The following is a 14,186-nucleotide window of genomic DNA, read 5'->3' as shown; positions in this document are numbered from 1 at the left end:
CACAGATTTCCGAGGGAGGCTTAAAAGCTTGCGCACTTAACTTGCATGTAGAAGTTATAGAAGTATACAGAAGTAGTAGCATTTTAGTAATATGATCCCAATGAAATTGTCTGATCATGAATATACTGTGACATCGTTTGAAATGGGTTTCAATGGGAGCAAGCGCTGGCAGCCAATATATTACATTATAATTGCTTTAATCTAGATACCAAACTTAGTGTCTCTAGCTTAAATAGTTTTTAAATTATTCTTCAAGATCTAAGCCAAAATATAAATTTCATACAGATCCTTAAGAGTATCGAAGAATATATATTGGGTGTTTTTATTGGCGTGACACTAGCTTAAATTATCATAAGGCAAATAAGTATATTTTTAATAACAGTAAAACTAACCTTATTGGATAGAAATTGTTATGACAATAATATATGAGGATCATTCATAGAGTAAGCCACGCCTACTGCCTGAGACATATCTTGGCAGCAACGCATACTCTTGGATAGACTATCCTCAATGGGTCTACGAATGCTAAATAATTACTTAATTTAGTATATTTTTTGTTGCTAATTGCAGCTTTAATTAAACTACCCTCGATTGTACATTTATATATATATATATTTTATATATATATATATATATATTATTTATAGATACAGTCACAATTGAGCGTCTCCAATTATTTAACAATTTTGCAGCGCACGCGTTCATTTGCATACAATTGCAGCGGCTGGCTACCACCTTGATCATATTGGCGGCCAGCGTATACCTTTGCACTCTTGAGCTGAGCCCCTCGATGCCGCTCGATCTACCTGCTACACCTCTTGCACTTCCCCTTAATATCAGAATGAAGCTCGTGGCAGATCTGTTGGTCGCTAAGACGCTTTGCAACAAGGCCATTTGTTATATTTAAACTGTTTCCATTAACACTGCAGATACACCAGTTAGACGTACTAACTATATATAAATTATGACATAGTTGTGCTGCTACTATTACTATTACTATTACTACAGCTACTAGTATACAGTATGCATAGTTAGCACATAGCGACTCGTTGTAGTTGCTGCGAAGAAGGTTGAAAAACGAAAGACTTAGGCAACGAACTTGGGAAATGTATGTATACATCTGGTATTCCAGACTGAACAGGGTTACGAGAGTTCAGCTCTATTAAATAGCCGTAGTAGATAGCTCAATAATCTAGAGAAGCTGTTTTGGCATTCCATATTAAAGCTGCTTAACCTATTATATACCCTATAAATGATAGAAACAAGGGAAAAACTATCAATCAATATCTAATTTATGAGTGTATGATCTATGCAGTTCTCGCTAGATCTGGATTAATGCAATCTGTGCCAGTTCTCGTTTAGCTGCAATCTGTGTTCTGATTGATCTGTATAAATGCCATCAAATTCGTTTAATTCAAAGAATGCGTTTCAGCTTCTTGATAACGTCTTTATCTTATAAGAAGAGGATATACATATATGAAGAACAAAAACTAAAAAATTATTTCATATAAACACTTCACCATTTCGCAGCTTATTTTCGAAACGGGTTTTTGTTATAAAATATTTAATGCAGATTAAAATAAGGCCACGCAGATAAAGCGGGTATCCCTTTGTCGATCCCTATAACTTCTTAGGTTAATACAATTTTGTTGATCTGCTTATAGAATTCAACTTGTGCTTCTTCTTGTTTATATAACATATATAATATAACTATATTACGATCTTGCTGCTAATTGCATGAGATTAAAACTTAATTAAAATACGGATTTCCCACAATTTGTAAAGCTTTTCAAGCCAAAAACAGCCGATTGGCCATGCTACATATAGAAAACGATTATTTTTATTAAATGCACTCATTAAAATGGGCGAAAGGGTATGCTGGAATGTGGAGTATTTATTTAACAGACAGTAGGAAGTAACTTTGTCTGTTTATAGAGGTATACTTATTATAGGAAAGCATTAAATTTTATCGAGCATAACTCTAAGATAACTGAGGCCAGTGAAATACAATTAAATATCCATACAGGTATAAATATAAAAAACAGTTAACAAATACCATTGTTTTTTTATTGTCTACTTACCCTCATTCCGGAGTATATTTTAGTCTTTCCCCACCGTCAGTCAGTTCCAATTCTTAACGCTATTTAAGCCTATGAATCATGGGTAATCCACATTAAGAAGACTTGATTGACGCACTGTACCATTGATTAATGATCGAAATGCCAGTCGAAAACTACGTTCCAAGTAGTTGTTGTTGCTCGCATTTTATCCGGTTGAAAGGTTGAACAGGTATGGGTTTAAAAATATATCAATTATTGTGCATGTTAATTAGTTTATTCACCGCCCATTTGTTTGAACATTATCGTGAACACAGCCCAAAATATAAAAATACAACCAAAACAAAAAAAAAATGCTGCCGGTTCACAGCAAAAAATGCAGCCAAACGAGCTGCAAATAAAATATATTTTATATATACTAAATACAAAATAAAGAAAAATCAAAATATATAAAAATTTGAATTAAGTATTTTGCATAAATTTTTTTTATCTTGTGCTCAAATGCCGGCTATTACCTAACACTGACAATTCGATTTGATATAAGAATTTTAACAAAATGCTAATTGATGCTAACAAATAACGTTTTTAGCAACAGATTCATATTTTACCCTGAAGCAATGCTGTGATGCAAGGGGCGTGGCACTCGAAGGGTGAGCGCACGACAGTCATGCAGCAGGAAAATTTTCACGCGACGCGTGAAAAGCATTTGAAAATAGCCTTCCGGCAATCGTGCGGCAACATGATACAAGCTATATGCATATATATCTAGATATATATTAAGATATATATATTTATTCATTAACTATATAAAACTATTGTGCGTGACCAAAAAGGTCAGACAATTTATGTATATTTATTTGTGAATGTTCAATTATGTTCATAATAAATATTTAATAGAAAATTGCATTTTAAATTAAGTTAAATTAATTTTTTTTTCATTTCTAAGTTCTATATTTCAGGGTGATAAGTCTAGTCAGTGAATTTAAGAAAGTAGTTAAGCAGGTGTTTTTACTATTATTTAATATATTTTAATTCAACTAATATGTGCTGCATAAATTTGCTGTGATGTCCCACTGTCACTTCCTTTTTAAAACTCATTTTAAAATGTTTCAAAAGTCTGCATTTATCGAGCGAAATTTAGCCTAAAGATAGCTTTTTGTTGCTTTTGTTAAATGGCTTGAATTGACTCCGAAAAAGTAAAATTTAAAATCTTTTTCAGAACTTAGAAATCCACTGATATCTAGAAAGTTTTTTTCCGACTTTACGATTCCCAAATAATTTTTAAAATAATTAAAAAATTATGTATTTGCTAACACCCTTCCGTCTCTAGATTTGCTTTTCGTTTGTAAAACTTAAATTTTTTCCGAAGAAAAGCTAAATTAAAATACATCAAAGACTTCTTACGCAACAATATAGTTTGTAGCTTGGTTACTTATCAATACATAACCTCATTTTTAATTACTAAATACTACTATACTATTTTACTGACTTATCTAATGCTACTTATCTTAACAAGAAATTCTCAATCTCAAATATGTTCTTTTAATTATGAATTGATGCCTCTTAAAGCAGCTCAACAAGCATTATCTAATATTACACACAATTGCCAGCTGAAGAGCTGCTCATATCAAGCATGTTTCATAGACTTGAAGAGCATCTAATAGTTGCATAAAACCTTTTTTCTGTTTTTTTTTTTGCTTTCAAACTCAATGATGACTTAATTATTGTATAACATCTGTAATAGTCGCTTAGGTTTGACTTTTATAAATTCGTGTGCAGTTAGAGCTTACGGCATAAATCATGAGAATTATTGGCGCATGATATAGCAACGAGTTTTTATTGTAGTTGTTGTAGTTGTTGTTTGTGCACCTGATCAGAGCGAACAATCGCATGCTTTTACTTTCTAAATTTTTTATTACCCGTTTTACATACATACATTAACGCATGTATTATTTGCGAGGCTGTTCTTACAAGAATTGGTTTCAACTCAGCGCGCCTGACTTCCGTTTGTGATTCAGATATGCGATTTATGTATATCAGTCAGTTAATACAAATAAATTGAATTAAAACGCGCTTAAAAATAGCTTGCGCTTTTTTCTTTTATCTTTTTTTTTCTGGTCTCCTTCTCACATTTTTTGCAGCTGCGTCGTCGCCCTTAGGTCGCGCTGCGGGGCTTTGAACTCTGCTGGAAGCAATTGTTTTTTTTTTGCAAGTATTTGGCCTTAGTGGTTTATCTGTGCGGGTGTGGTTGAACTTGGATCGATTGATTGAGCGTTGATTTGAACATTAGATTATTTAATCTATTGTTTGCCCAGGTGCTCAGATGCTAACATATAATGCTCTGTCATCTGCTAGCTGGGGGAATAGAAAACGTTATATATAGTATAACTAAAGTAGTTTCATACGCTAACGTCTTTTGCGCATATGATTAATGTAGTTCCTGCTGTTGCTAGCCGCTGCGCCGTTACGTGTGTATATTATTATTAAGTTCTGTTGATTATAAGAACTGTCACGTAGACCCGTCAATAAATTTACATGTCAAGTTCAAATGGCTGAAATGAAATAGTTTCCAGAAGAGAACCAGAAATCAAAAAGACGTTGGCTACAAACGTGACTTTGAAGAGGTTTATTTTTGTATAAATTTATTATTCATATCTGTTCATAAGATCTGTTCATATGTGAAATATTTCTGTGTTTGAAGACAATTTATTTACAGTAAAGGCATCATATTCTATTATATAAATATATAATAAAAAATATATCATCTTCTGAAACAATAAAATAAACAAAATAACTTTTTTAGAATCTTACTTTGCCTTCAATCTTTTATTCTTTATAGAGATTGCAAGCAAATTGCTTTTATTTAGTTAAGTGTTAAAACATTTCTAATTTACTAATTTAAGTCGATTTAATTCTAGCACTAAATTGGGCAAATGCAAAATGGTGGCAAAGAAAAAATAAATGACTTAGGCAACGAACTTGACTGATATATTCTTCATAAATAGGTAGTATAGTAATATTGTATGTTAATATGAGGGACTATAAACATATGTATACTATGTAAATGATGAGGAATTAATGTTTGACGTATTTTGAATATATTTAACAATAGATCGAATAGGTCGAATATGAAAAATTCTTTAAACTTAAACTGGTTCTTATATGTATAGAATAGACTTAGAATAAAGCCATGCATGACAAATTATTTGATCAAACAATTTCTATCAGTAAAAAAATTTCTATCAGTATAAAAAAAACAAAAGACTTAGGCAACAAACGCGATCGAGAAAAATATATTTTATTTAGTTTTATAATATAATATATGGGAACTGCACTACTTACTATAGAGACCAAATAATATATATATACTATATTTGCAACTTACTAAGATATAATATAATGCCTGTTTCATTATAGCCAAGTTGTTTTGCTAGTTCCTTCTCAAAAGGTTCCTCAAACTCTAAAAGCAAATGTTGTTTTAATCTATAATCTATCACTTATCTATATATATATCAAGTTTTTATTTTGTTTTTCTATAGATTGATGTAAATGCACATGTTGCACATGGGTATGCGTAACAAGTCAATACAGTTAGGGTTATAGACAACGCGTCTAATCGCCGCCTAATTAGACATACAATATTTACGCCTAGTTAATATGTTGGCAGCTGGCACTATCTAATGAAAATGTTAGCTCACTTTATGAGCAGCTGTGCCATAAAATTGTAATTTATTTTAATTTGCACAGTAGCAATCGCTCTTTATATGTATATATCTATATATATATCTATATATATATATATATATATATATATATATATATATCTATATATATATATATATATATATATATATATATATCTATATATATATATATATATATATATATATATATATATACTTAATATAATATACTAAGAATATTTAACTGTTTAGCGGCCTGGCTCTTAGAAAGTGCAAATACTTTTGACCTTCGCTTGCTTTCAGCGCATACCTCAATCAGACGAGCTGCAGGTGGAAGTGGAGAGGAGGAGGTCTTGTAATCACGCAAAAGTATTCTTAATATATATATTTATATTTTAGTATTGATTTACTAAAAGATTTCGATTTGGGTTTTTCAAACGGAGCCAATGGCGATCGCCTTGACAGCGGCTAAGACAACAAGAAGTTGACAGTTGAACAATTTACATAATATTATTTACCGTGCGAGGCTTATCAAAACTCCGATCACTAACCAAAAAAACTGGGCGTTAAGTGGAGTGTGCTAAATACGTGCTAGAACTAGATAAACTAAGCAAAAAATATTTTGTGGAAACCAGTTCAACGGCTTCCAAAAGAAACAACGTGTAAAAAAATTATTCAAAAGAGAAAAAAAACAAACTAACTTCAGCTCCGATAAAGTTATAAATATTAGCTAATATATTATTTAATTCATCTGGCTGCTTGTCCGTCAATAAGTTTATTGTGTAGTATTATTATTGTTATTATTACGGTACGTTTCCTAGGAAATATTTGGCACAGGCTTATGCAAATCTTAATGAAAATACCCATGAAGCTGAACCCAGAAGACGCCCAATCAGACAAATGGATCTCTGCTTGCTATTATTTATTTTTTGTTTATATATATAATTCTATGTATATATACATATATATATATATATATATATATATACTGTTTATTTCAGCTCATTCAACCGCAGCATTTCCGATATGACAAAAAAGAAATACAAATTAACACTTGTCGGAGAACACCACCAACAACAACAGCAACGACAAGATTTAGAACGTTCAACAGCGAAAAAATCCCCATGTAAGTGGGAAAAATGTATTTCGAAAGTATCTCAATCTGAAGCACTGACCATGACTCAGTTGGCTGCAGGCTGCGTTTGCTGGCTCTGCCTCTGTCGTCTCTGCTGACGTCTATGCGTATTTGGGGAAGACCATTGGCCTAAGCTGCTCAGGTGCCTCTGACTGTGCTGCTATCTCTGTCTCCACCTCAGCGCCTATCTCGACTATTACCTCTGCCGCTGCAGCTATCTCTGCTTTGCTTTGCTTACGTTAATGCGTCTTTGGGGAAGACCAAGTTGAACCAGACCACGCGCTTGTGGCAGCAACTAAATTGAATAGATCTTGTCGAGGCAAGCAACGTCGTAAGCGATGGGGATTTTAATTCAACTTCTGACAGGAATCTGAATTTCCGTTGAATTGCCTTTAAACGCAACGCTGACTCAAAAATGTCGTCTGCAGTTGACACTCACACACACTTGAAACAGTTGATGTGTTCTAGTTGGGCGTGTTCAACTGGTGAATACCTTAGCAGCTGCCTGTTATGCATACCTACACACACGTAACGGAAATCACCAGTGTAATGAATAAGGCAATTAGAGCCACAGATTACGAGTATATATAAATGATTAAGGTACTATCTAAATAACTATTTTGAGGGTAAATAATACAGTTAAATAATCCTAGATCTCTTCAATTTAACTTTCCATTAGGCAAAGGCGTGAAAAAGCTACGCACATAAAACCCCATATACCCTGCTCTTAATCATTTTTAATGGTTTCAGTGGCTGCTTTTTGGGGGCTTGGTGCTTCAAGTGCTTGACTATTGTTAAGGCCAGTTGTCAACTGCAGGCATACAAATCGATTTTTCCATCCAACAAGGACACCTGTTTGCTGGCTAATCGGGTCAGGTGTGGAAAAACCGTTTTCAAGTGCATGTCAGCTGCAAAAACAATGCTCCATTTGGAAGGTGCGTGTGTGTGTGTGTGAGTTTGTGTGCGTCCACTTGATAGCTTCTCATAAATGCTGTAAATTATGCAGGTGACATTAAAGTTTATAGCAAGCATATTTAATACAAATTAAATTTTTAAGCGACTTTAAATTTAACTTTCTTTGTATACAAAAAATGTAATAACAAAACGGGTTAACTTTAATCCAAGATTGAAGATTTGCACTGCTTAAATAATATGCATGAAATTATTGGTTCACATAAGGTTTTCTGTTTTTCTTTTTGGGGGCTCGTTCCGTCGCAGCTCGTAGTGATAAAGTCGATGTTAATGTGCTCAACGTGTTTTGGACACGCCCTGTAAATGTTTGCTGCACTTAAAGTAAGGCAAAGTCATTAAAATACTCAAGTCTAAATTTAAGCCGCATTGGTTATCAACCTGTTCATTAAACAAAAGTTGCAAAAAAAAGACAAAAAAGTTCCCATCTTTAATTTTGGAAAACATTCATCCTTTGTCGGAGTCATGCTTGAATTAATTTATTTTTTTCGTTAGTTTTTCTGAACTGCAGGAAAGTCCCCATCCCCACGAAATTAATTGGCGAGCTTTCGAATTGAATTAATTATGGTGCTTAATTGTTTCTTGGAACTCAAGAGTTATTTACTCTTGCGAAATTCAGATCTATATGAGCTAAGCTTAAGGTCAGCAAGAGATAAACTTTTTAAAATGGAAGTTTTTAATTGTATATTTTTTGGGTGAATTCATTTGAATTATTTTTAATATTTTATTCAATTTATTTGAAAAATTGAAAAAAAAATTATATATTTATAATTCATTTAAATATATTTTTATAACTTCGCTTTTTATAGCTTATTTTATATTTAGTATTTATTATAATCAAATTTATTTTATAATACAAAAATTTGTTTATATTTATACTTCACTTTTATTTTACAAGTAAGAAAGTTGTAAAAAAAATTTTAAATAATTTAATTTATATAACATTGCATAAATATTAAATTAATAATATATAATATATTCACGAATATATTAAACATACATGATATATATATATATATATATCTTTAAATTACTTCCATTCGACTTCTGCTATGCAATGCCAGCAACTGAATACATAAAAATAATATTTATATATAGTATAAGAAATGAAATATGGTTAATTAATGATACTTAAGCTGAGCTATGGCTAAATAATTATACACTAGTGCGATTCTGATATAAATAAAATCTTTATAATAGCTTCATTTTATTCATACATATTGATGGAACGTAAGCCTTTGGTCAATTTCTTGATACTTGGGCTGAGATCATCTTTCGATTTCAGTGGAAATTGTAATAAAAGATTTGCAATCCACTTTTAATCAGTTTATATAAAATATTTTTCAATTTGCAGTTAGATCACACAGCAGAAACCCCTTTATAATATCCATAAATTTAAGCTTACGCAAAGACTCTCCATTGATCAGATCTGAGACCGTAATTCCCCTGCAAGTGAACCATTATAAATATATATATATATATATATATACATATATATATTTTGTTTTGTTTATTTCTTATATTTTGTTTGTTGGCTGTGATGACTGTTTGCTTTGGCTCTCGTGACTGGCACACGTGACGCAAAGCCCAAACAAAAATCACAGAGAAAAGAAACAAAAATTGAAAACAAAGCTAAGCGTGTGCGAGCTGCTGTTTTGCATATTCAAATAAAATCAATTTGTATCTAAATGCGAAACAAAACAGAGCTAAATGAACGTCATCTTTGGCCCGTGAATCAGAGCCATGAACAAAATCCAGTTCGATAAGCACTAATTGGATTGGAGAGTGGTGGGCATATGGAATTATGATATGTCAATTCAGCATTCTGACACATGGATTGACTGAAGTATAGACTGATAGACTGATTGAATGTATTTTGCAATTTGGGAAAGCAATACCTCGATACGTATTCAACAATAATTAGCAACAAAAATGATTGCCAAGTTGTAATTAATGCACATAATTGTAGAATTGTGAATTGTGAGCCAGATCGATTAGAAATACTCGCTATGTAATGGCGAAAAATTATAAAAATGTTTTTTAAAATCGTTTTTTAATTGTATTATTAATTGCACCTTATTCAATTATGAATAATTTTTGATTCATACAAAAGACTGTGGTTTACAGAACAAAAAAGAAAAACCCAAAGATTATTCTAGGAAGTTAAAACAAGGGCAGCATTGTCTAGTAGAGGAACTTGAGAACTCGAGTCAAGGCTGCCAGAACTGCGCCCACTAGGAATCTTAGCGAATTATTTAACAAAAATCCTAAAAGTTTCATATATCATGAGCTGGAATACTTAGCCTTAACTAACTGAAATCTTAACTTATTATGAGTTATATCAACATACTTTAACCATATCCCAAATTTCAACGAAAAACCTTAATAAATTCCCAAGTTCCTATAGACTGTCAATCACATTCATATCAAAGTTTTCAACCTTCAAGAAGGTCTCTTATAATTTGCCAAATGCTACAAATCCATCTAGATTCAATAACCCATACCTTTCTAAGGCAATATACGCTTTCTCAATGCCAAAAAGTTAGCCAAACGGAACTACTTTCATTATGAGACCTGCCAAATGCCAAATTATGATTGATCTACTCTATATTTATATATCAAAATTTGGAATAAACCGTAACTTTTTGTTGCCGTGTCAAACAGAATAAATGTGGACTACGTGACTGCGTCAAACATTTCTGTATACAGATAGTTTTATTGTGCCTTTTGATTAGAATAAAAACCAAATAAAAATAAAAAATAAAAATAAATGCCCATAGAAAAATTTAAATGTAGTTTTCAACTTTTGCCGCCTCACTCCGAAAATTGTTAATTATAGAACCTAATTTACCTACAAAAAAAAAACAGAAACAGAAACAAAACTCTTTCTTATCTTGATGATTGATCATTATTAAACGAATGAGCGAAAAAAAAAATAACTAAATGGTAGTAAATGTGTCTTATGTAACAAAAGTAAAAAATTGCAAAGCGGAGCTACGGTAACCAACCTTCAACTCTCAAAGGAGTTTCAATTTGTTTGTGGAAGACAATTAAAAAAGAGATGGCAAGTGACACAGAGAGAGGGAGAGAGAGAGAGAGGAACAGGAGGAGGAGAGAGGGAGCTAGATATGCAACATTGTACTTCGTTTGTTTGGGTTTCATGATCATGAAACTTCAATAAAACAAACAAACTGGTTGATCATGGTGGGAAGTGGCAGGGGTACGGCAACGAGCCGGGCCGAGCCGAGCTGAGCTGAGCCGGACCGTGCCGTGCCATAGTGGGGCGTTAGCTTAGAAGCTGCGGCCAGTCAGCCGTTAAAGGGTCATGGCCAAGGACAAGGAAATCCCAGTGAATGGCTCTGCCTACGAGCTGTGAATCACGATCGACTCTCTGTCTATGTCTCCGGCTCTAGCTCCGTCTCCGTCTCCACGTCCGTCTTTGTCTCCACCTCCCTCCTTCGTCGCCGTCTCCGTTTCTAGCTCCGCCTTCAGTTGCTCAACAATTTTGTTACTTTTAAAACCTTGAGCTATTGTTATTGTTATTGTTATTGCTGTTCTCTTCTACTATATATATTTAATAACTTTAGAATTGAGCTTGGCAAACGCAGTGCACAATTAAAAATTTAAATATTAAATAAAAGTTAAATTAAATGTTTTGTGCCTTAATTATACAATAAACAAAGCGTACTCGGAAGAAAAGTTTAGCCAAAAGCCGTGAATGGCACAAGAACTGCGCTGACACAAATAAACAAAAAAATGAGTCTAGAGTATAGCATATGATATGTGGGCAAAACAATAGCAAAGTATTTCGAATATTTCTAGTAGGCATTCTAATTAAATACAATTCTAATACACTCTAACTGAGGGTAGCACAGCTAACTGCAAAACTTTGTGTTAATAAACACCTAAGGACATCTAGCTGAACCGTTATAAGTCTATAAGCCTAGCCATCTGTCTATGTGAGCTCAAGGAACTCGGCTATAGTAATGAAGCTATAGTAATAAAACTTAGTACAGCTGCTTCTTTTTATTTCATATAGAGCGTAGTCTTAAAACCGGTTGGCCTAGATAATTGTATCATTTAACTGTCATCTAACTTTCTATATGATCTAATACATCTTGGCTACCTTGAAAGTTCAAATGCAAAAAACTTAAGAAGCAAAAAAGAAGGCTTCTTATGATATATATATATATATATATATATATATATGGTCTTTTGTTGAGTTATATCACTCTATCATATAGCTGCCATCCTACAACTCTATATGACCTATTCAAACTCGGCTCTCTTTAGAGTCATGCTGCAAAAACTTGGTACAGTTGCGTATTTTTGCTTAATTTAAGATATAAATCAAAGCTGCTTGAATTGTCTCACTCTATCATAGGGCTGTCATACAACTTTCTATGCGAACTATTGGAGCTCAGCTTTCTTTAGAGCTTAACTACTAAAAACTTTGGTACAGATGCAGATTCATAAGTCATTGGCATCATATCACACAGCTCTCATAGATGAGTTACGAAAGTCTGAAATGAAGCAAGTGTTTGCTTAGTTAGTTAAACACAGCTGCTAGAGCTAGATAGTATACTAGTCAGCGTATTTAATCTTCTTTAGTATATATAAATATTATTTCGTTTTTTCGTCTGGCTTTTGGCGATAATTCTTACCAATTTATTAATTATTATTTGAATTGCATAACGTGTTGATTATCTCATTGCTAGTTAGCTCTAATGATTGATAATTATCTTATGTAATATGATAATGAAAAATTGCTGTCAGCTGTATTCCGTTTAAATATTTAACAAGTTCGCCCTTTTGCTTAATCTTTCCCCAGCTGGGATTATAATTTCCCAGCCCTACCCTACCGATTTCCCTGTTACAGTTAGTCATGCTGTTATTATGAATCGCAAAAATTGGTCTACAATTAGCTCTGGCGATTCGCGGCTCATTTTTGGATCTTAATCACGTGATATGAGTAAGCAGCTCATTACCTATCTCATATTTATCGGTAGATTGGATGTGTGTGATCTCAAGCATTTTGATCGGTTCTAACATAGTTTTGTTTTGTTGCAAGGATGACGGCATTTGCTAACTGCAGCAACAATTCGCAGCTCGCCTCCGAATGTAGATCAATGACAAAGCGTGTGACTTACTCTGAATTTGGTTAAATGCGAGTCTCAAACTTCAACTGAAATGTCATTCAAATGATCTAAGACCAGCGTCCAATTAGGCGCCAGCCTCGTCAACAGCACCAGTAGTACTTGATCTCTGTGTCTGTGTGTATATATGTGTGAGTGTGTGTGTTTGTGTTATCAGCTTACAGGAATTAGCTAGTTAGTCGCAGTCTGCCAGCTACATGTGGTATGCAAATCTCATAACAATTTGCCAGATGTTTTGACGCCATTTGTTTATGCCCAGTTAAGATTAGTTTAATGTGTTACATTTACGCATGCAAATTGGTTTTAATGCGCTTTCATAATAATAACACTGTACGGCATAGTGTAGACGAGCGGGCATATTGCATTTCTGCTTAGAAATGATAATTAATTAATTGCTTAAGGTTAGGAAATTCGAATCACATAGAGCGTAATTTGCATCTGCCACCCATATACTTTCGAAAAAGCTCATTTACAATTAATAGGCGTCGAGATAATGAGATAACTAGAGCGAAATATATTTCATATATTTTATATCTAACGATTGAGCATGAAGGCTTCCATATAGTATAGGGTATAATGACTAGAATAGAATGTTTCGTGTAACGTATGTTGAGCAAAGTAACTTTATTAGAGTTTTTAGAGAGTTCATCCAAAGTAGAGTGTCTAGAATTGAGTTTCTAGGCAAGGTGTATATATGGAGAAGAGTATCTGGCATAATATGAAGCTTACAAGTCTAAATCGGAGAATAAAGCTTGCTTAGAGTATAGAGTATATATGGAGTACAGTAACTAGAATAGGCTATCTATAGTACAGTTATTTTAGTTAAGATTTTGAATGGAATATATGATATGGATAAATATATAATAATAAATAGATTAAAGTGTTACAATATGGATATGAAAAATATTTAAATTAAGGTAATTTTAGTTGATATTTCAGTATTTCAGTTTAGCAATATAAATGTATATACTAAACAGATCAAGCAGCAGGTAACATATTTATTATAGGGTCTCTACAGAAGAGCAATTAAGGCAGAGTAGCTAGAAGACTAATAATGACTCATGAACTTAATCAGCTTACGTATTGCCTAAAGTTCCTTAGCAAAAAGCAGAGTTGAAATCTTATATTGCATTGTTTATCTTCCTTAAGCTAAATTGTTAATATTAATATATATTCAAGAATATAA

This window comes from Drosophila hydei, unplaced genomic scaffold (genome assembly GCF_003285905.1).
Source record: "Drosophila hydei strain 15085-1641.00,03,60 unplaced genomic scaffold, DhydRS2 tig00000283-arrow-arrow-pilon, whole genome shotgun sequence".
NCBI lineage: Eukaryota > Metazoa > Arthropoda > Insecta > Diptera > Drosophilidae > Drosophila > Drosophila hydei.
Note: the sequence above shows the minus strand (reverse complement) of the source record.